The following is a 24,208-nucleotide window of genomic DNA, read 5'->3' on the forward strand; positions in this document are numbered from 1 at the left end:
GGTGATCACCATGACACAATGTCATATATTCATCTCCATCGTATATGTGGATCAGTTTCTCTGTTTCTGAAATGGAATTTCCCGATGAGGATGGAGATGCCGGAGACGATGACATTTATGACCAATCAGGCGTCTAGATTCACTCTTATCATCTCTTTCTTCCCGACTTAATCCTAACTTTAACCCTGTTTTCATAGACAGAGATTCAGAGATCTTTTCAACTCTTCTTTCTCTACTACGATCGAATCGTCTTTCATCAACATATTTTCGGTATACTAAACAAGAATTTTGCAAAGAAGCAGTTTATTACAGCATCGATAATCAATTAAAATCGGTGTGATTATCACCATCATTATCAAGGATCGATTGTTCGACTGGTGAGACGACAAAACCTGTTGCGGAGGGTTTTCCCAGTAGTTTTGATTAAAACCACCTGCTCAAAGCCACTCTTCACTGCAACACTAACTTGAAACTCCTGCAAAGCCAACAACAACAACACATACTACTCAATTCATCTCAGCTTCTTCTCTTCTATGTTAAGCCAGCTACATTCATCTAACCATATCAGCTCAACGTGCAAAACCAAATCTATCACCTGCTGGTCTAATTCTTCAACAACATCTCAAAAATTCATTTTCATTTCAACATCTGCTTCTCATACATCCACCAACTGCAATCTCAGACCCATCTTGTTTGCAGCTATACTAACACCATTAGCAGCAACTTCATCCTTTTCATAAGAACCTATTAACCACTCTTCATTTTATTCATTCTGCAGCATCTCGGTATACTAGCACCTGTTATTCTCATTCAATCTCCATCCTTGTACATAGAATCACATTCACAGCATATGTACCTTCACTTGTCCCGGCACACATCTATGACAACAACATTTTAGACTGCACTCCATTTTGTACCCCACCTAAACACCACCAGTGCAAACCTCCAAGAACTCAAACACCAATGACAACTTCTCCTCTGATTTATCACAAACAAAATCCTATCCTTGTATCGATTCACAACTTCAAACAATTAAAGAGACAAACCCTAAATTTCAGAAACGGACACCATCTCAACTGCTCAGGTCAGTACCAGATCCAAATCAGTATCACCTGTTGATTTCTCGAATTCAAATCAAACACATTGACAAGAACCACCAATTCAGGAACCCTAGACTTTATTTCTCTCAATTTCTTAAAAAACCCAATTTTTTCTCAATCTGATTTCTTCATCAACAAAAACCATGGTCTCTTTCCGTCGACTCTTCTTTGTCCCTTGCATCTCAGGTGATTTCACATGGTGGTAAGTCACCTGGTTATGATTGGAATTTCATACATACAAGAACTGTAAGAAGTCATTTTGAAGATATTACTTCAATTCGTTGAGTTTGTTCTGAAATTGATTCAGATTGCTACTAGATAAAAAAGAAAGAAGAACACCGGAAGTCAATGATTGTGAGACACGAGGTTATTTGGGTAGTTTACTAAAAACCAAAAAAAAAAAATTGCCACGCGTACACAGGTGCTGACTCAGCTAACCAAGGCTTGGATGAAATATCTAACGATAGGAGGAAACACTAATTTCAATCTATTTGGGAAGGAAACGCTAATTAGCGATCTTGGGAGGGGAGGAAACGCAAAATAGCCCTTTCTTCAAATATTGTGTTTACAATCTCATCAATCCAGACTAGTGGAAGGAAGGACATATAAAATATGTTATGTTGGACGAAATATGATTCTGTTGTTCGTGTGGAAGATTATTCAGGATTTTCCGTTACAAAAATCCGGATACCAGACTGATTTTGATACAACTTCTTCGCTGATGGACAAGACAAAGGTATGTGATTTGGAAATTAAATTGAAGAAAAATCTTAATCTTACAGATGTAATAATTGAGGAGTATGCAATAAATGGGCAACAAGCCGATTTGGGGAATGATCAAGTTATTCTTTGGAGCATCTTGTTTCTCACTTGTAGGATCAAGATTCATGTTAGTCTCTTCCAAATTATTTGGTTTTATGTAATCTCAATAAATGTAAATCACATTGCATGCTTGTTGTGTTAATATGCACTGTATAATTATGAAACAAGAGGGTGTATTTATGCAACACCTCTTACATGTAATCCTTCAAACCTCAACTTGAATGAGGAAATCAAATAAATAAATTTTATGGGCTCTTCAATGCCCCTCATTCCTTCAAAAAAAATGCTTGATTATTTTGCCCTGTGAGGATATGTTTGGAAAGGGAAAAAAATTAGAGAATAAAACTCTCGAACCTATCTATTTGTTATGTTTGTTCTTCTTCATACAACACTTGTAGCGGTAGTGAGAGAAATCCGAGGAGGAGTCAGGTGAAAACCAAAACCATGTGAACCCTATTCGAAATTTCCAAATTCAACTCAGAGAAAAGAAAGTGATGATTATGAACTTCTAAATTAGTTGATCTCAGTAGGAACTTAAGAATAATTGAAAAAGAGATTTTGGTGTTCTTGACTGAAAAATTAAGGTATGAATTCAACCTTATTGCTACTTGTTCCACTGTTTGAACTTACTTGAATAGCTTATTGACTGATTCAACAGATCTTAATAGTCTCTAATTTTGTCAATCTCTGTTTTGGAAAAACCTAGGTTTTTCGTTTGAAATTGAGTTTGGTTTTTCATATCACTGAGATGTCATAGTGCTAGAATTTGATAAAGATTGATATCATGAATCTTCAGATCACCATGGAACTCGGGTTCTACAAGAGAGTTTGGATGAATTAAACATTTTATTTCAGATTTTTCTTATATTATTGTGAACTATTTTGGCCTGAATTTAGGTATTTAGTTATTGGCCTGGGTTGAGACTCTCCCATAGGAGAGATAGTCCTCTGAATGAGGATTCAGTCTGATAATGAATATTCTGTTCTGATTCATATGTAGTGAGATATACTAATTTCCGGAATTCCTATTTTGTACTCCAGACAGTTCCGTTATCATTAACTTCAACATTGATACATTCTAAATTAGCTTTTGGTTATATTGAATAGCTTTAGAGATTCCTACAATGATTTGAGATTGACATTGAATACTGTGAATCAGTAATTAGACTCAGATTTATGGTTAGATCAGTTTGTAATGTTATGTATAGGTCAATTTCAGTAGAATTGTTCTATTTTTCTAACTTAAATTCTATATGATTAAGGTGTATTTGGATTCGATAGGCGGGCAACGGGGATTAAGGTTTGAGTTGCGAATTGAGGTGGGAACTTACACCAACTCACTACTATCCATTGATGCTTCTTTCACAAAACTATGCTTATATACTTTAACAAATTCATGTATTCCTCTTGATATCTATATGTTATTGTGGTACGCGAAGTAGATATTTTGCTGTCAAGTTATATTTTATATATTTATATTTATTATTAAGTGTTGTTTTATGTGTATCTATAAAATATTGTTGAATTGTACTCGGGTATATTGGTAATAGCAATTTGCTGAGCAATGTGTATATCCTTATCTTGTTTTGGGAAGGGTACATTTAAAATGAAAGGAAACAGTAGGGTGTTGGGTTCTTGGGTGTTTTCTATTTCCTTTTGTCTTTCCTTAATTTGGAAAGAAATCTGAATTAATCTTTAGGTTGTGAATCTTGTGATCGTATGTAAAGGGAACAATCAGATCCCTGACTTTGGTATACAGAATGGATTCTCCCACAGCTTACATTTATATCTAATTTAAGTACTTATATTTGTGGAAGGGCAGGCACTACTACCTAACAAGGTGCGTCATCGCAACCAATAATAAATAAAAGGGAGAAATAAGCTCTGTATGCATGGATGTTTACCTTCAGTATTTCTTTAACTTAAAGTTTATCTATTATTTGGCGTCTTAGATTATGGTATATAGATTTTCCTTGAGTGGGTAGTGATGTTCTGATGCATGATACGAGTGGCCTCTTCATGATAAGCGTTTCTACCAATAATAGATTGTTCTATTTATACTTTTCTTAAATGCTTTTATATAGAGAATGCATAAGAGCGTGGTACTAGTAAGGTACAAATATTATACAACTATGACGCCGAAATAGAGATGTCAACGGGGCAAGCTAGGGTCAACCCGGACCTAGATTGGCAAGCCGTGGACGGGTTAGGGCCAACCCTAGCCCTGTTATTATTCATGAACAAGCCTAAAACCCCAACCCTAATCCTAGGAGGGTCAGCCCGGCGGGTTGACGGGTTGGCTGGTAAATGTTAGCAATTTAAATAAAAAGAATAAAAATTGAAGAATAAAAATTCAGTTGTTAATGAAAATCGAACCTATCTCAACAAGGTGTTCACTTAACATACTGACCACTACACCATGCGAGAATTGTTGATGTATTGTCCATGTTAACTAAATAAATAAGGTAGTTACGGTACTTTTTTCCATTTAAAAACAAAAACCCTACAGAAAATTTCCTTCGACATTTCTTCTTGGTTCTTGCACATCACCGTCTCTTTCCTTCTTCGGCTCCTCCGCCTCCTTCCTTTTTGACTCATTCTTGCTTACTTTTTCTCTACTATTCTACATCAAGATTTTTTATGGGAAACAACCTCTCGTCCTTCCTCTTTGCTTCTTTGTTGTTACACCTAGATTTTTCTAGGAATTTGTTGATAATCAGTTAATTTTTTTTTAATTCATAAGTTATTAATATTTGTATGATAAAAATCAAGATATATACTTTGATTAATATTATGGTTGTTTGATTTGTATGGATCAAAAGGATAGACACTGACGGGATCTTCAAATTCTAGAGTAGTTTATTGTTTATTATACTCGTATTTGATAGATCTATGTTTGTGAATAATTAGAGTTAATAAAGATTTAAATGTATATGATTAACATCTTGATTGTGAATAATTACAGTTAATAAAGATTAGATGTATATGATTTAACATCTTAAAAATAAGAAACGAACGAGAATAAGGTTTGATCCAGCGAAAAATCAGGTCTAGCCGGCTAGGTTTTCTCTATTTTGTTAAAGTTATAAAACTTAACGGGTTGGCGGGTAACCCGCGGGTTAACCCTAGCCCGACTTGTTTTCTAGTAGGGATATAAATGGCAACCCTAACCCGGCCCGTTTAAGCAACAAGCCAAGCCGAGCCGGGGTGAAACAAGTCGGGTTAGGGTCAACCCGCGGGCCGGGTTATAAATTTACAGCTCTACGCCGAAAACTTCAAGAGCACTTTAATGATCATTGGGGGATGCGAAAGAGTCGCGTCTGGCTATTCCGAAGGAAGATGTTTCTCATAGTATATCTGTTTGTTGAATGAATGAAATTCTACTTATATAGCATGCTGAATGTTTCTCATTCGTTCTGAAAATTATATAATTATTTATTCAATCATGTGTAGATAACGTTTTGGGAAAAACTTGCATTTTTATAAATCAACTTTGATGACTAATTTTAAGTAATGTAAGTATCTGTTGGGCTTGTTTAGCTCACTATTTTCATCCCACTCTAGTGGCAGGTAACATTAGTGTAAGTGGTAAAGAAGCGGGTGAAAGTGAGTATTGCGTGCGGGCCGAATAAAGTGTTTTATCTTACGGTTTGGGAGATCACTGTCGGTCTCTTATGTTTTGGTGTTGTACAGTTATATATATAACTTTTTGGAACTATTGTGTTATGTGTAAGAAAAAAACTCCAACTGTTGTATCTATACAAATATCACAAACACATCAGCTTTACTGTACATAGTTTTTTTTTATAAGAAAGAAATTTATTGAATGTGCCGAATTACTTAGAGTTATTACAAGAAAAACAAAACAAAGAAAAACAGTAAAATGTAGAACCACCAACATCGAAAGGGACATGATGCGGTGTTGGACACTCATATGTTTCCTCATTAAAAACCTTGCCAAGGAGATTGGCGAAGGAAAAGAGTACAACGCGATAAGTCCTAAGAGATATGATAGAGATAAGCATACGGGAGTAACCAATACAATAGAGGAATTTCAGAGGTCTAGGAATGCTTGGTGCTCTATCGGTACCCAAAGAGCTGTCTTCTAATACTGGCGATATGTTAGATTCCACAAACAAGTTGTTAGAAATGAGCACCGTTGCTCGAGATAGCTCTATCAAGATGGATTCCTGAGCCCTTCTAGCAAGAATGATAGAAGTGTCACGTCGGCCTGACAAGGAAGGGGTCCTGCTAAACGAGGATTCAATTGGTGAGTGTTGAGGTTGCATCTTCGAAAAAACACCGCCTTTGGGATCACCAGCCCAAAAAGAAACCAGAATAACATATCCAGCATTGATTTCAACATCATGATGGTTCAAAAGAGCCTTCATTTTCCTAGTCAAATAAGAAACCCAAAAGTAGATCAAGTTACAAACTAACATCACATAGACACAGAGCATATCAGATAGGGATGGTAACATTAAATTCAAATACAAACACAATATATAAGAGGTGGGAATGCAAGATTGAATCTATATAACCTATAACGAAAAAGTTGCTAAAACTGTACAAGATACGAGCAAAATAAAAGCCTATCAAGGCTGAATACCAGAAACAGAAAGAGGGTTGAGAGGGAGGGAAAACTAAGTAGATAAAACAAGATGTGACAAAAGAAAACTACAAAAGGAATTCTAGTAACCCATTGTATCTACTAAAAAAAGATTGGCAATAACCACTGAAGAGAATGATAAGTGTTTAATACTATATAGTGTTAACTGTCTACACACTAATGAACTTGGAATGAAGTCATCACATAACTAATAATTAGTAAAAATTGAAATATTTCGAGTAAAAAGTTGAAGAAACTGGCTCATGTATAGCCAAACCACTAATCATACGGTGACATAACTCTTCTTTGTTTGCAGATCTTAGTTGAAAACTAGCCCATTTTCTGACGCTTTTGATCGCACAAAACAACCAAGATTGATAAAAAAAAATTTAAGAAGGAGAAAGACAAGGGTTGGGGCAGCAAAACTTTTTGTAGGTACTTGTTAGATTGTTAATCAAGGGATTGAAACAGGACTTACCTGGGGAGTTATTCAGATTAGCGGAGTTAGGATCAGGGATAGGGATGGACTTAAAAAGTTTTGACAACGTCATAAATTACTAGAAAAATATTATTAATGCCGATTAAAATGATACTAATAAATAAATTCTAAGATCTTAACAAAATCTGAAAGCTTACAGACCTTAATCAAACAAATTTTTTTACTATAACACTTACAAATTACATTATCCCTTCTACTCTATCCTAATCAAAACCAAAGAAAACCTAGCAAGACTAGAGGACAACCAAATAAATCTTAATTTGAATCCTACAAAGCACATTGTATCACCATTTAGCTACAATGTCGCTGAAAACATCCTTCCAAATGTATCCACTCACCTTTCACTGTCCCCAAATGAACATTCACAACCCCTTCCAGAAACTACCTTTAGAAAGATCAATTTTACAAATCAAATACTCAGAACATTTTCCTAGTAAAAAGCATGCATACTAGATTTTTAAAGTTTTAAATCAATTTGAAAAGCATTCAGGTATTTGATTTTTTAAAGCAACGAAACAAACACAATCAAAAACAGAACCAGGTGGGCATAAAGGGTTTACTTACCCTTTTACGGAGCCCAAAAAAAGGATTTTTACCTTCCTGATACGAACTAGGGAACCAAAATTTATTGATTCAGATAAATTCAAATCTAAATTCTAACAAATTACAACAATTCCTCTAGATTGAAAGGAAAAGATTCTTAACGTACCACATTTTAAAGAGGGTTTTCCTCGAAATAAACAGCAAGGGTTTCTTCTTTTTAAGAAAACTCCAAAAACCAATCAATAACCCCTCTTAACTTGACTTAATTCGAGCAGGGATTCATTGATACAGAGGCACTGTACATAGACAATAATGTTTAATATAGAGTTAGGAGTATGTTCTGTTTTGGACTTCAAATGAAAATTTTCATTTTCTATTATCCTTAACAGTTGTCAAATTTTTGTATAGGGTCAATCAGGTGCATTTGGCCTTTATTTAGGGGATTTGTTTTACAGTTCCTTCTTTGAAAACTAAATGATATGTTCTTTTTTGTTCATCCCTCTGTAATTAGCTGAGTGGGTTGGGTATTAGGCTAATTAGCTCTTAAGATTCTGTTTTAATTGTCTTAATTATGGGTTATAGAATCGTGGCGCTACATCTTGGACTAGGGTTGAAGTATGGTAGTTGAGTATCAGACACCACTGAATAACCCTCGTAGATTGAAGAGTGAAGATCAAACGAAGAAATTGGAGAACTTCATCGACCAAGAGGTATGTGAAGACTAAACCATCCTATTTACTCACTGATCGCTGTCGTATGTGTCAAAAATAATATTATTTTTTCACTACTCAAAATATATTATATAGCAAGGGCAAGAAAGGATCGTTCCCACGTAGAGGTCTTAGGTTGTTAATATGTTTCGGTTCCCTATAAAGAACAATGGGGTGATTTTGTGATTTTTATGTATCTAAAATAAATTAAAAGCAAAACAAAATGAGAAAATATTGGATAAAGGTTTCATCTTCAATTGTAAACAAGTATTAAATGTACGAATATAATTTAGATTTAATCTCGCTATTATGAAAAGCCCAAAAGTATCAATAGAGCAAGTTACTCCGATAATTTCCTAAAATCGTTGCACTTACATGTAAAACAATGCAAGTATAAACACTACCTAGAAAATAACCTGACGCCTTGCGCTAATCATGTCAAATTCCCCAAAGTGCATTAAGAATGATGAAATAGGCTAATCAATGAAATACATTTCACAAACAATTCGGAGAAAGGTCGATTTCTACATATGATTACATGAAGGTATCATTACAATCCATAATCATATCATACTACTCGTATTCAAGGTTATCGATCGATGATAAACCCTAAACTGACTATAAATAAATGTGAGTTCAATCAATACTAGACTTAATCAAACAAACATTCAGTCATATTGCAATACATCAATAATGTAATTATTATAAACAATAGATATTGAACGATAATATTGAGAGGAAACTAATTCATAAATCAAACAACATGCTTGCAAAATTCGACTACATCTTTAACCAATAAAAGATAATCAACTACTTATATTAATGGAGTTCATAACAAGAATAAAGAGAAAGTCTATCACGTTGTAAACCCTAAAAAAGTAGTAGAAGAAATAATAAAATCCCCCACCCTAAGAGAAAACAAACTCTTCTCTTTTATCAATTTCCATGGAGGATACTCTTTTTCAAGAATTAGGTTAAGCCTTCCCAAAGTCATCATCCAAGTGATTAACCAAGCCCATGTGTCTAAGTAGCCCAAATAAGGACTCAATCAAAATTGGCCGGGAAAAATATGGTTTAGTCCAAAATCTCATCCAAATATACTAGTTAGTCCACACCCGTTTAAATAGGTACAAATCTCGTCCATAGTGACTCATGATGACGTCACCAATTTTTAAAAATATAAAAACAATTTAAAAACGATTTATCTTTCGAACCACTTGTCCAAAATTTATAAACTTTATATATTCGGAAAGTTATTTCCGATAGCTACAAAAAGAGTACCCATATGACTATATAATTTTCACTTCATTATTTGATGTGTACAAAAAAGTGCACCTGCACGAAAATTCAAAAGTTTATGCAGTCAGTGTTTTACATGTGCACCATTTTGTCCATGCCTACAAAACCTGCATGCATTAGTCATTCATATCCACTCTTAGACCTACTTTTTCATGGAAATTACACTGGTATGTACAACCTTGCAAAACATGCATGAAACCGTTTATTCATAACCACACACAAACCAACTTTTTTACTGGAATTACACATATGCACCAATATGCACATCCTACAAAATATTCATATATTAAATCGACCATTCATAACCACACATCGACCTATATTTCATTGAAAATACATTGGTGCACATATATGTACACCCATACAAAGCTGGAACAAACAATTATATTCGCCTACAAACTGAACTATTTCATTATATTTACACAGGTGCAGTAGTATGTACACAACTACCTGTTGTATAAATGTAACATGAAAACTCAGATGGATTTGAACCATCAACCCCCACAAACCTTGTGATAGGCTTGGGTGCTCTACCATTTTGAGCTTGTGAGTCTCTAAATTATATGCATAAAACGAAAAGAAAAATTTTTTGATGGCAGAGGTGCAACTATTTACACATCAACAATCTACATTGTATAATTATGGAAAGAATCAACAGGTGTACAACTATGTACACATTAACAATCAACAAGCTACAACTATATACACATTAAGAATCAACATGTGTATAAACCCTGTGACTCAGGTTACTATCACCAACAACACGACAACCATTTTGGTATCCACAAAAAAAAATGTAAGCGAAAATACTATTAGGAATTTCCATAACCATCTATGTGTCATTTTCTCATATCTGTGTAACTTCGTACACCCTAACTACGAAAATAAAAAGAAAAGATAAATTCACCTAGATTAATAATTTTCCATGTCGTTTGTTGTACATCTTGAGTAATGTCTGCAGCTTTCTCTTTACCAATCCCTAGCTGCAATAATTTTCACCCTGCTTAAAATCTTCAACATCACACTTGGAAACAAAATCATGCAATAACTATTCGAATTCTTAAAAAAGTAAAAACAACCTCGACCGCTGCATCACATGATTTCACTCCTAAATGATTTACCGAACATAAAAAAATCAACAAACCTTAAAACAAATGTCATCATATGCCCCGACGGTCAGAAAATCCCAATGTGAAATGGCACCATATAATTTACACAAACTCTCCTCAATGTTTATGTTGTGCCAATATGGAATATCAGAAAAGAGAGCAGCAGTAATGGTGTATACGCTTACAAAAATCCATCATCTATACCTACAAAACATGCATATACTATTGACATAACACAGTGGTGTACAACTATGTATACACCTATAAGAAAAATTAAAAAATCCAACATCCATACCTACAAAACAAGTCATATATATTATTGGGATTGTACAATGGTGTACAACTATGTACACACCTACAAAAACCTCATAAATCCAACATACATACCCAAGAAGAGACCATAAAATAGTGAAAGAGCACAATGATGTACAACTATGTACGCACTTACAAAAAATACATCATTTATACCTAAAACATGCATATATTATTGAGGTAGCGCACAATGGATGAAAAAAATCTAACGAATCCAACATTCATACCAGCAAAACAAGCCATATATTTTATTGAGATTATACAGTGGTGTACAAACTATGTACACACCTATAAAAATCAACCAAATCCAAGGCCATAAAATCATGAGAGAACACAATGGTGTACAACAATGTACACACTTGATAAAAAATCCAAGATTTATACTACAAAACGTGTATATATTATTGAGATAGCATAACATGTATACCACAAAACATGCATGTATTATTGAGATAGCACAATGGTGTACAACTATGTACACACCTATAAAAAAAATTCAACAATTATACACATTAGTGCTTTCCCTAATTTTTGGTTTGTATTACAAATACAACTATATACACCTAAATTATCAACACGTGGACAACTATGTACACCTAAATAATATAACGGACACATTAATGCTTCCCCTAATTTCTTAGACTTCAAAATGAATAATACGTGTAAAACTATGTACACCTAAATAATCAACATGTGTACAAATATGTACACATTGATAATTCAAAAACAAAATGTGCACAAACTAGTAAAGTAAGTGTTTAAAGTATGTGTATATTGAGATAAGAACTCAGAGTAGTGGTTTCTCTAACATTTGATAAGTCTCATTTGATAAGTCTCTCTAAATATGTACAGATTAATAACTCATATAAAAGAAAAATGTGCACAAACTAGTAAAACAAGTATTTGAAATGACAAGTGTTCAAAAACAAAAGATGGAAACTCAAAGATGTTAAGGGGAAAAAGAACATTTGATGTATTAACCTAGTCATAAACATGTAGCTAGGAAAACACTTGTAAATTCATCTGACAAGTGACAAGAGTATTAGCATCGTTTCTCCAATCAGGTAACAAAAGTACATACATCCAGAAACCACTCGTTCTAAAAAACCAAGGACATTGATATAGAATAGTCTTACGCTCGTAATACACTAAACACACTGAAAAAATAGCACAAATACAATCTGGACTCACAAAGGCTTCGTACAATTCATCATAGAACAACCAAAAAGACATGGAGGACTGACATCAAAGACCTACAATTTTTTTCATTAATTCAATGTTCGTTAATGCCACACTCACAAGGGAATTAATTATAAACAAACATAAACCGGTCTCATGCTACAGGCAAAAACCTATCAAGATAATTGAACCCTTATACTCGTGCATTAATTAATAATCACACACCTAGAATTCCCGGTGTTCATGACTGATGCAAAGTGAATTAAGCCTCCACTAATTGGCATATAAAGTAATCAAGACATATTTTATAAATAAAAAAGTGATCTTGCTGCATTTGGCCTAATAATGAGAAATAATGCATGGATATTCTTGGCAGCTCAAGGGAACCTATCTCGTTTAAAATACAAACTATAGTGGATGCTCTATCTGAAGCAATTGAAACTACTAATAAAACCTCTTGACTCGTTTTGTAAACCCAAAATTTCCAATTTAACAAAAAAATCCACATTTATCCAAGCTGCATGAATCACAAGTACCACTCCATTCTGTCAAATTTTGTTCTAGAATTTCCACCAGATTTCAGTATTTTCAAAGGCAAAATGAAAAATAAACCTCTTACCCCAAGCTCATAAAATCAATCAAACACAAAGAAACAACATTTCATTCAAATCTACATCCGAAATTTCCCAACATCAAAAGAACCAAACAATTACTCAAAGTACATGATATCAATGAAACACAAATATCTTCAAATTAAGCAAGGAAAAAAAAATAAAACCTAAATATTTAGGTTTTCGAAATCGTACATAAAATGCTGAAATCGATTCATAAATTAATAGTTGAGATGAAACTAAATGATAAGAATAGGTTACACTTATCTTTCCAATCGCTTTCAACGATGAACTCTTCAATGTTGAAATTGAATCTCATCAAGTTTTCCCCTAGATTGAGTATCTTGAGAAAGAAAAGTACTGTCGTATCGATGATAACGAATCAAGTCGAATCAAGTCCAATCAATTGTTTGTTTGATTCCAAGATCTGTGTTTGGAGTTTGAAATTTCATTTTGAAGAGATTATGATTAGGATTTTTTCTTCGTGGGAGAGTTGATGGAAAATGAAAAAACAGAAAGTGAATTACGAATAAGAAATATGAGTGATGAGTATTTTCGGTTGTGGAAAATATTGATTTGGATTGAATCATAAAAAAAAAGGAGTGACCCGTTTTAAATTTGGTGAATTAGGATCTCCTGGTACTAGACTTTGGAGGACAGGACTAAAGAGTCTAAGGCCTAACAAAAGTGGGACTAAACGTCAATTTCTACAAACTGGTCTCCGGAAAACTGGTGCCACCAACTGGGAACTTTCCGAAATATGCTCTATTGGTCACCTGAGTATCCTTTGGCTACAGGAGTCAATTAACAGTCAACGGTTATATATAACGTTGACTAACGGTCAATTAGGAGAGTCAGCTACAGAGTTAGCTGTTCTGACTCGGCTGACTAGTCTTAATCACTGAGTCGACTCACTGGAAAGATAATCCTGCAGAGTCTCCTCTGTTTACGGTCATTTCCCGGCCGATTTCAGGCCATTCTCTCGACTTAAATATGAGAGTGGAAGAACTGGTGGATTACGACACCCACTATAATGGATAAGGACCACTACCTGAAATGGCTATTTCCATTCAACTATCGGTCCTGCAAGACCATGAGTTTAATTTCCTGCATAATTATTCATTAGTGAGCTTTGGGAAACCTGTAATAAATAAAATAAAATATATTAGTTTGTATGAAGCTCCTGATCAATGTCAGAACCAAAGGAAAGTGAAATAGAATGCTGTCGCCACAGACAATAAAATATATTAGTTCCTCTGCACGTTTTAGTCTTCAGGACTTGGCTAACTAATGCTAGTTTCAGGCAGCCAGCATATTGTATGGTTCCTTCGCATCTAAACAGGCAAAAATATAGAACCACCTGCAGAAACAGCAAACACTTGACAGCCAAAAAAGTTTCAGGCAGCATATACAGAAACTAAGACTATACCCCGACAACGCCAGTGGCAACTTACACGAAGTATGTATACTTGGAACTAACTCAGTTTCATATGAGATTCTATTGAAAAACCTTGCTCAGAAATTCAAACAGTGAAATTCATTGAGTTAAGTGAATTACCATATCAAATTCCAACTTCCTCATAAACCACTCAGTTTCTAGTAAATCCAACCATGAGCAAGTAATATGCATAAAATGGTCATTTTTCTAACTTCATCATGAACTAATTGTGATCAACTATTTACGGATGTTCCGAAGAAACAAATTAAAGTCCTTTTACAGGTTAAGGACCATCCACATTTTCAATACATGACAATAGAATCAGCTAAAGTGTTGACACAAACTCGTACTGATTATGGCAAACTTGGTGAGAAAGAGGAAACTAGGGGTAAGCCTTAAGATTCTGTTTGTTCCCAACACTAAAAGAAACTCTTAACTAAAGCAGTGCGTTCTTCAGCATGATATTGTATAGACAAATACATCAAAATACAAACACAGTTTGGATTTCACTACTTCTACTATCTGAAAAGATAGTTTGGTATAAGTATTCCAAAGATAGTTGGCTGAGTTTTCTATTCTCTCCACCAAACAACCACAAGAAAAAGATCCCTTGCTTTCCCCAACCAGCAAAAACATTTCCTTATCCATATTGTGCACTGAGAAAGAAGTTGTACTTAGCACCCTGTAGTTGTCCCTTGGTTCAATCAAGTGTCCAGTGTCTACTTGCAGAAAGAGTCTATTCTTTAGAGTTTTACAACTCAGGCTCTCCGTTTATCTGGAATTGGTACCCATGGATTGTACATTACGAGCCATACGGTTAAAAGCCTCACTGTAAGTGTAATATACTTACGGTGTAGTAGAGCCTGCATTTCACTGGACTCATAATCATCATATGATTGTTAACTTTTTCGTCTTCAAATGATGAGGTTTTCGCTGCAGATGTGGTTGTCGAGAATGAGAGAATCAGGGAAAGACGAGAAAATGGGAATTCAACGAAATATTTCTAGTTAGGTGCTGTAACTTGTAGTGATATACTTTATGTTACTTTTCATTCTCTTCTTTTTTTTTTGAGAGTAATAGCAGTTAATCAAGAAATATGTATTTTTTTTTGATCGTGTATCAAGTAATAGGTAAATGGTGGATGCTTGTTTCGGTGGGAGAGGGAGAAAGATGAAAGAGGAAATACTTTTATGAACGACCTCTCTCTATCCTCTCTCCTAACCCTAGCTTTTACATTCAGCCGCCTCTTTCTTGCTCGGATCTAGTCAAAAGACTAGATCCGAGCAAGGATTTCATCGTTCTGTTGTTCTCCGTCCTTAATTTTAGTTTCTATTTATGTTTCCTGCATCTCAGCCATGGCTTGAATCTCTGTCTTCCCATATTTATCTTCAATTTCCTGATTTGAAGATGATATCCCCTTTTCTTTTTTCCCATCTCTCAGCCATGGCTCGAATCCCTCTCTTCCCTCATTTATCTTCAACTTCCTGATTTGAAGATGATATCCTATTTTCTTTTCTCCCATATCTCACCTCATCTTAGTTTGAAGAACTCATACATCTCATTCACCCATCAACTGAATCGTGTGTTAATTTTCACAAATCAAAATTATAATTGCAGCCACCAGATCTCAATCGAAATTAAATCACCACCAAAACACTTCCTTATACACCACATCCCATCCCTGCACCCATCCCTTACAGCCATCTCTCATTTTCTCTCCTTAATCGATAAGTGTGTTGATTTTTGATGATGAAAAGGCTCCCCATCTCAGTTATTAATTAGCAATGGTGCCAGTTTTCTGTTGATAATCTGGGTGTAGATTTGCAATGATTTAATTCGTGATGGTAGTGATGATCCATATGGCGGTCGGCGGCGGTTTTTGGTAGCAATGCTGTTACTTAGGGTTTTCATTTATTCTGGGTTTTCTACAGTGAACGGGAAAATTCCACCGGGTAATCGGGTATCTCAAACACGTTGTAACGGGTTGTTGGTTAATGTTGTTTACGTTGTCTTGGGCTTCCAAGCTTGGTTGAGGTTGTGTCTCCTAGGCTTTTAATGGGCTTTAGTTTTCTTACAGTTTGTAAAGAAATTCTTAGCCCCTCAGGCCTTGCTCTTTCTATTGAAAGTTGCATCTCTGTAATTTGCGTTTCAGGTCTTGGTGTACTCAAATTCTTATTTCTCTAATACAATCTTTCTTTCACGATCAAAAAAAAAAAAATCAAGAAATATATATAAATTTGCTTGTTCTTGTAAGGATGTGGTACTGTTTACTATGGATGAATTGTCGTTAATAAATTGGCTTTGGCGCGTCTCCAACTTGTTTTCTGTTGAACATGACCCTTAAACTCAAAGGAAGAAGCCAGGTTTGAACTTCTGTGCAGTAGTAAGCTCATAAAACTTGAGAAGCTTGAGTAGTCGAGATACATTTTAGATAAACTCGTTCACATGTGTCCGTCACATTTTGAGGACTGTCTGAATGTTTATTAAGTAGCTAGAGTTTGGGTCTCAGTTAAATCCATTAATGATTTATTGTTGTTTTTATAAAGTGTATATATGCCCAAATCTAAACAAACTGAAGAAAGCGGAAATGTGAAACAATGCCAGTGGTGTAGACATGGGAAGACACACAAGGAAGTGAGCGCAGTAATCAGAAATGAGATCTAGCCAGTAATGACTACTAACGTTGACACAAGCAACTTAGCTAAAGCATCAGCGTTACATACTCAATTTTGACAACAAACTTCAAAACTAACTGAACTAAGAAGTCAATAGAAAAGTGGTTGATCCTACCATCAAGCCAATTCAATACTCAAACATCGGCACTTAGCGAATGTCATCACTTATGGTATGAAGCCAATTCTTCTTCTTCTTCTGTATAAACTTAACTCATCCCATAAACTTATTTCCGTTCAAATATGTCCCTAGAAAACTCAACTCAGCCAAGGCAGTGAACTTAAGTTTTAGTCCCGCATGGACTGGTCCACAGCACAGGTATGGAAACAAGACAGTATAAAAGCAGGAGCCTAAGCTGTGAAGAAGTATACCTTTCTCGGCCTTTTGGCTAAGATCAAGTGTAGTATCTGTTCTTATCAGTTTAATATCTGATATGTGAGCCATCGGCTCACACGATATTAAATTAATTTTTTTCACGGGGGAGTTCCCATCACAGCAGCTTGCTGCTGGGGTTCTCACGCGTCGCCCTTGTGTTGCACTGCTGCAATGGCCTGGCGCACCCCTACCAAGTACTAAATTCAATCTTTTGTCCGTTAAGTAAGCAAGAAGCCCAAAATCTGCTTCCGAGCAAGGAGCCGAGGTTTAGTGAATTAGCTGCAATTCCCAGCTTGATAAGAAATATCCACCAGACTCTTAATTTTGCCAAGTACTTAGCAGCACAAGAACACTCTGCAACTCATAAAGACATCCTCACCACTCTTCTGATACCAAAATTCACAACTCATAAGCACATCTTCTCCATTCTGTAAATTTGGAATTAACATAAAGACCAAGTTTACCGAAAAATAAAGACTTAAGTTTGAACAAAAGTAAATCCAATTTTATTCAGACCAATGGTACCCATTTATTGTACCTTGTCAAAACCAGCTTCAGCAAATTGATCAGTAAAACATGCCAAAAGAAGTAGCCAAAATGGAATGATCTCATAAAAGAACACCAACAAATGTGAAAAAAACTCCATGAGATATTTAAAAGCATAATTATTTGATTTCCCATACAAAAGAAGATACACAGAGACAGTTTAAACTATGAAACTCAAAAAAGGGGGAGGAAGAAAACCAAAAGCTATGAGCATGATTTGGAGATACAGGGTACAATCAGTAATCTTCTGACAAAACCAATACAAGTGATCAATCACTGAAAATTTGAATATTCACTTTTAATATGTAAATTTGAACATATTGTGTGTGTGTATATATAGTTGTAACCTGCTGCTACTAGCACCGGCTTCTGTCCCCCCTGAAGGCAATAAACATAATCGCGTACCTGTACTATATACACTATTGAAGCTCATCTATAACCACCGTATTAATCATGCCCATCTGCATAACTGTTGTTCATGCCACCATAACCTCTCATACTCAAGCCTTGTATTCCTCCCTCACCACCCATACCCATACCAATACCTGCGGTCGGGGTTAGGAGGAGCAGCAAGGCACTTGCACCTGCAAGACCCATTCCAGAGCAAGATCCCATAGCTTTACCCATGTTGATTGTACACGTTAATTACAGCCGTATGTGGAACAACTTTGTCTCTCTTCTCCCTGTGATTGATAGATTTCAACTCCGATATCCGCCAGAGGATTGGTTTTAGCTGCAGGGCACAAACAAATAAGCACAGAACCCAAAAAATGAAAAAAACAAAGTAAACCTATTTCCAGATATCATCCTGAAGTAATTGAAACATTTGTAAGAGGGAATGGAACAAAGAAAAGCGAAGAAGCCAGTGACAGCTCAGACTTTCAGTTTGTGTCCTTGGTTTTTCAAATCAAACCAAACGATGCAGTTGAAGCACTTACATCCAGAGAAAAGTTCAAATTTACAAGCCCTCGGCTAAGTGTATCAGCCAAAACTGCCCAAATTTGTTGTCCTTCTGTTGAGGTTTGGCAGGTAGTCCTGCTGGAATGGAAAGAGTGACCTGTGAAGTTGCTGGTGCTGTAGATCCCGTCTGCTGGTGATAATTCCCCGCCACATTATTGTTTTGCGGGGGGATGATCTACTTGGAGGTTTAAAACCAGTCTGTGAGGCTACTGGTGCACCATACCCAGATCGTGCAGGGAAATTGTCCCTAGAAACACCTGGCTGGATATGTGGTCCACTTAGAGCATTAAACTTCAGAGTGAGGCAACTGGAGCTCTCCATACTGACTGGAGAAGGAAGTGTCCAGGAATATTGGGTTGTGAAGGGCTACCTAGAGCACCAACAGCTCCCTGTGGCACTCCCTTTGGAATAAATTGGAGTTCTAATTTCATGTCTTTATGCCTAACAATTAAGATGTTTCCCTGACTCTTGTTCACTTATTATTTGTCCCCACTAAAATGAGAAGTTGACACTATTTGAAGTTTCAAAACTATCAATTGGACCTGGCTCAGCACAATAGATGCTGATAATAGTGTTGCGAATGTGGACCCTGGAGCAGAATCAAAGGGAATTCCAGCTTCAGATGTTGTGTTCATAGAAGTTGAGGAAATCCAGAGCATCCGAGAGGGACCCAAGTAGATCCATTTCTCCATTACTTGCGGGAGGAGCGGTAGCTAACAAGAAGAAATAACAATGGTTTAGGTCCACCCTCTAGAAAGAGGAGTTCTTTAGCTTCAGGGAAGTCACAAATCCCACCAAATATAAATAATTTCAAGAATAAAAATATTCGATCAAACATAACACTGGTAAGTGGTAATAGACCCAAGCTACCTACCCCGACTTAACTGGTGATGGCACAGCTTAAATTAAGCAACAACAAAAAATCATGTTATGTGTACCGCAAGCATACACATGAAACCTAAGAACACCAGTATCGGAATTGATTCCTAACCAAAAGGCACTTGCATTTCATACCTGGAGCGAAACTGCGAGGGTCAAATTCATCAAAAGCACTAGGTTATTGGTTTACAGGAGCAACAGTTGCACCATATCCGCTGGTCCAAGGACTGTGAGGTTTTGGTTTCAGAGGAAGACAATGCTTTGGCAATAGCTTCCACCACAGGAGTATCTCCATCCCTTTTAGTCAGGAGAATCTCACCTCATATGCCATGATCCTATAATGTGGCGCCCATTCATCAACGATTCTCTTTATCAACAGTTCTGGGTCTACTGTTGACAACCCTGAAAAGAAAATCACTACTCATCAACCATAATTCAAAATCAATCACTCCTGTAAAGAACATCAAAACATGTGATAACCATGTAAAGAGAATCACTCCTCATCAATCTTCATTACACTAAAACATATTTCAAAACTCACCATACGGATATCGCAGAACTCACCAGCTTTCGTAGGCAAAGGAGTACCAGCATTCACTGACACAACTTCCTAACTCATGGCCAATCCAGCTTTAACCAAATCAGAATGCCCATCTCTATATCTAGTCATAACTTCTAGATTCTTCATCGAATTCTCCATAGCATTGTTATCAAACATCCTTGACCCATGTCCAGGTATACCCAATGCCTTAATAATCAACTTCCAAGGTGATCTATGAGCATAAAAACAGAATAAGACTAAGTATTGATAAATGGGTAATCATTCTACTCAATATTAACAGCATCGTCTTCAAATTCACCCAGTGAATCATAGTAACTTATGAAGTAAAGTTGGCATAAGAAAAGGGTTGTTGTTTTTCTGGGTGGTAAAATTAAGGTGCAAATTAACAACAAAATGAAAGGAAGAAGTGATTAAGGCATACCAATTGTTTCAAACAGCTTAAAGACTTGCTAAGCTGTCTTTGGAAGTGAGAGTATTATAGTTTAGTCCCACATTGTCGATAACAAAGTTACAGATGTGAAAATGAAGCTATAAAATGCAGTTGATGCATTCCTCAAAACTCATCTTTGCGCTTGGGGCAATGACGCAGCTAATGAGGTAATAACCGAGGCGCGTCAATTGCTGGTTGAAAACTATTTCCAAACCCCCTCTTCTGCCTTAGGTCTCCTAGGGCCGTTGAGAATTTCTGGAAGGGCTCCCTCTAATCAAGGATAAAGCCCTACAAAACTTGAAACTAAATTTTATCTCCCTTCCCATTATATGGAAAGGACTCGTCCTCTATTCCTTGCCAAGTCTGCAGCTGTTGCCCATATCAAACCCTTAACCATAATCAAATCAAGTAGTTTGACGTCTTCCACCCCTGTATGCAAATCAAACACTCGACAGTCTGCATCTTATGTTTAATTTATATCTAAAGTTCACATATTTCCAGAGTTTGGCCTAATCTACAGTTGGATTGTAGAGCTGAGTCAGCTGACACATCAAAAGCAAAAGCTCCAAGGAAATAACAATGATCATAGAGCAGAATCAAATGCACACGAATTAAGCTTGATTATTAAGTTGAATAGTTCTGCATTGGTTTATTCACTACTAATTAAGTAAGATGGGATCCTTGTTCTTCCATCTCTCGCCTGCGAATTAGAAATAAAAGAGAAACGGCTCATACAACTTCTGCAAAAACTAGATCCAAAATGAGAGAATAGAGAAACACAACTCCAGCTGTGACTAAGGCTTTGACAATGGATGTATCATTGTCAAAGACAAGCAAGCAATTAACATGGCAAAGGCAAACAGTTAAGTTGCCGACTAACAAGGTACACAAAATCACTCAAGCAACTCACACTCAACTAGTACATGATGAAAGTCAGCTACCTAAAACTGCATTCACCCTGGTGACAAATTTGTTTCAATTACATAACTTTTAAAAAATCGACAACAAGATCTTGGTTTGATATATCTCATTCATCAACTGAAAGCATATGGAAGGAAGTGTGTATAATTCCAATGATGGCAGTATTTTCAAAGACATGAAGATTCAATGAGACCCAATTTTTAGAAAACCCCAAACTACTCAAAAACAAACTACGAGGATTAGAAAATGAATGGTATACTCATCAATAGAGATCCACCACCACCACCAAAGATATCTTTAAGCTCCTCCCTTCTGTCTCTATCTACCTTTCTACTGATGACAGAAGAAGAACCAAAATTTCATTTCATTGGAAAAAAAGTTAACAAAATAAAAATACTTATATCACAACTAGGCTAGATGCAGCCGCGATGCGCTTGCCATTCCATTCCAATTAATATTTCAATTAACATTTCGAAAAACCATTCAAATTTGGGACGGTTACCCTCAGTGAATGCTAAATTTTTAAGAATATTGTAAAGGAAAACAAATCAAAATGTAGCAGTACCTGTATTAGTTTTTGTCAAATGAGCATAAGTAAGGAAGCAGAAAACTGTATCTTGACTACTCAAGCTGTCTCAAGTTTTATGAGCTTACTACACAGAAGCTGTCTCAAGCTTTGTGCACACAGTATTCGTTGCCAACTCTTATTTTAGCATGTTCCAATGAAGCCAACATCGGCACCTAGCGGCAGCAAACTAGTCCCACATAGACTAGTCCAGAGCAGAGGAATGGAAACAAGACAGGATAAAAGCAGGAGCCTAAGCTGAGAATAAGCATACCTTTCTCGGCCATTTGGCTAAGATCAAGTGTAGTATCTGTTCTTATCAGTTTAATGTCTGATATGTGAGTCGTTGGCTCACACGATATTAAATTAATTTTTTTCAGGGAGGAGTTCCCATCACAGCAGCTTGCTGCTGGGGTTCTCACGCGTCGCCCTTTTCTCAAATGCTTAGATTGCTCTTGAATCACTTGCTGTTGCTCACAGAACTTACTTCTATCTACAAACCTTACAAAGGGATATTCATTCAAATTAACCCTCATTCAAACTTACTCAACGTCATTGCGACTATATACTTCACGGGAGTAATGCCGTAGTTTTCCTTGATAACACCATTTTTTCTAGAATCTTGAAAAAAAAGAAACAAAAATGATGGAGAAGTGGGGCATCGATCCCCATACTACCATCTGAGCTACATCCCCAACATGTAACATCAACAGCTCAGGACAGGTCTGGAAGCGATGGACCTTTGTTGCTATTCCGCTTGGTTGTGTTGTCTTGACTTGATCTTGTTTTAGACTAAAAAAACCTTATGTTTTCCTGTAGCGCCGTGAATTATATATGTTATACACATGGCAACTATTCCGGAAACGTGTCACGTACACATAAATAAGGTGTCATCCCTCTCAGGTGCCACGACCTTGTAATAGTTGCTGTAACCATACCAATCTACACAACTCCATGAAAAGCCAGGCTATACACGGTGAGTTCCTACCACCTCGGCGGTAGGCTAATTTTACGTTGGGTCTTGCGAGGTAAGCTCTTATATATATATATATATGTATATGGAAGTACCGTGAATCGTGTGTCAAGAAAACTCTGTTTGTGTTTAAGGTTTCTAAACCCTAGAAGCTATACAAACTCTGTTGTTTAGGTGTTATACATTCTCTTAATTAATCTCTTTAGGCATAAGTTTTGGTATCTCACAGAAAATCAGTGGAGTGAGTCTTCAGCCGATCGTTCTGTTGGCGATTCTTTGGTGGTTTTTGTACTCCATACTATGCCATCTCCGGTGAGTTCCAACCAAAACTAAGGATACAAGGGATTCAGAGAAGATCGTTTTGGATGATTATGAGTAAGGCAGCAGCTGAGGGTCATGTGACCCTTTTCTTTCTCTTTCAATATTTTGTTTTGGTGAGGCCTTCTAAAGATCTGTCAAAAGCACGTGCCAAGGAAAAGAATTTTAGTCCCACGTCGCTTAAAACTAGAAACTATACTTGGTATTTAGATCTCAAGATTGGAGAAATGAACGTCGAGCTCGGTCGCGCGAGCTTGTAACCCAAGTGGGGACTTCAAGGTGGTTGAACACTGGTCGGGTTTCACCTGGTAGGTGCTGGTGTGCACGCTATGTTGACTCGCCCGTTCCAAGTTGGGAGTTGGTTGCATTGTCCGGGCGAAGGCTTGGGCTGTGCTATCACTATAGCGGAGGGCACTGCGTCAGGCTGGTTTCACAGAGCAACGAACACCTCCCGTTCTTGATAGTGGAAGGATTACGAGCCGATGTGCCCCAGTTCCAACTCAGCCTGGTGAGCCGAGTCAGTTGAACAACCACTTTTTTATTTTTCTTTTGGCTATTTTGTGGTGCTGGTAAGAAGATTTGTTCAATTGTTTGGTTAGTGATGATTTCTTTGATTTTTATTTTTTCTACTGGCTGTTTTCTTGTAGCAAGAAGCCATGGGATTAAAACTTCAATCCCATGAGTTTACCAAATTCAATGGTATTGCTGGTACTGGAAATTTTGATGGCTCTAATTTTAAAACTCAAAGATTTTCTTGTACAACAAGGATTTACTT

The 24,208-nt window shown here is 36.3% G+C and overlaps 1 long non-coding RNA gene, 2 other non-coding genes and 1 pseudogene across 3 annotated transcripts; 3 read left to right on the forward strand and 1 right to left on the reverse strand.

Annotated features, from left to right (window-relative positions):
* Positions 1-17,271: 17,271 nt before the first annotated feature.
* Positions 17,272-17,469, forward strand: LOC113345336. The gene has a single exon (XR_003358086.1). It is a non-coding gene; the product is annotated as a U2 spliceosomal RNA (small nuclear RNA).
* Positions 17,470-18,995: 1,526 nt separating this feature from the next.
* Positions 18,996-20,801, reverse strand: LOC113327903. Its single transcript, XR_003349251.1, has 4 exons — positions 20,648-20,801; positions 20,229-20,437; positions 19,800-20,066; positions 18,996-19,498 (listed from the first exon to the last, which is right to left on the reverse strand). It is a non-coding gene; the product is annotated as an uncharacterized LOC113327903 (long non-coding RNA).
* Positions 20,789-20,944, forward strand: LOC113341073. The gene has a single exon (XR_003355765.1). It is a non-coding gene; the product is annotated as a U4 spliceosomal RNA (small nuclear RNA).
* A 1,468-nt stretch (positions 20,945-22,412) lies between these two features.
* LOC113341017 lies at positions 22,413-22,578 on the forward strand (annotated as a pseudogene).
* Positions 22,579-24,208: the final 1,630 nt, after the last annotated feature.

Source organism: Papaver somniferum, chromosome 1 (assembly GCF_003573695.1).
Source record: "Papaver somniferum cultivar HN1 chromosome 1, ASM357369v1, whole genome shotgun sequence".
NCBI lineage: Eukaryota > Viridiplantae > Streptophyta > Magnoliopsida > Ranunculales > Papaveraceae > Papaver > Papaver somniferum.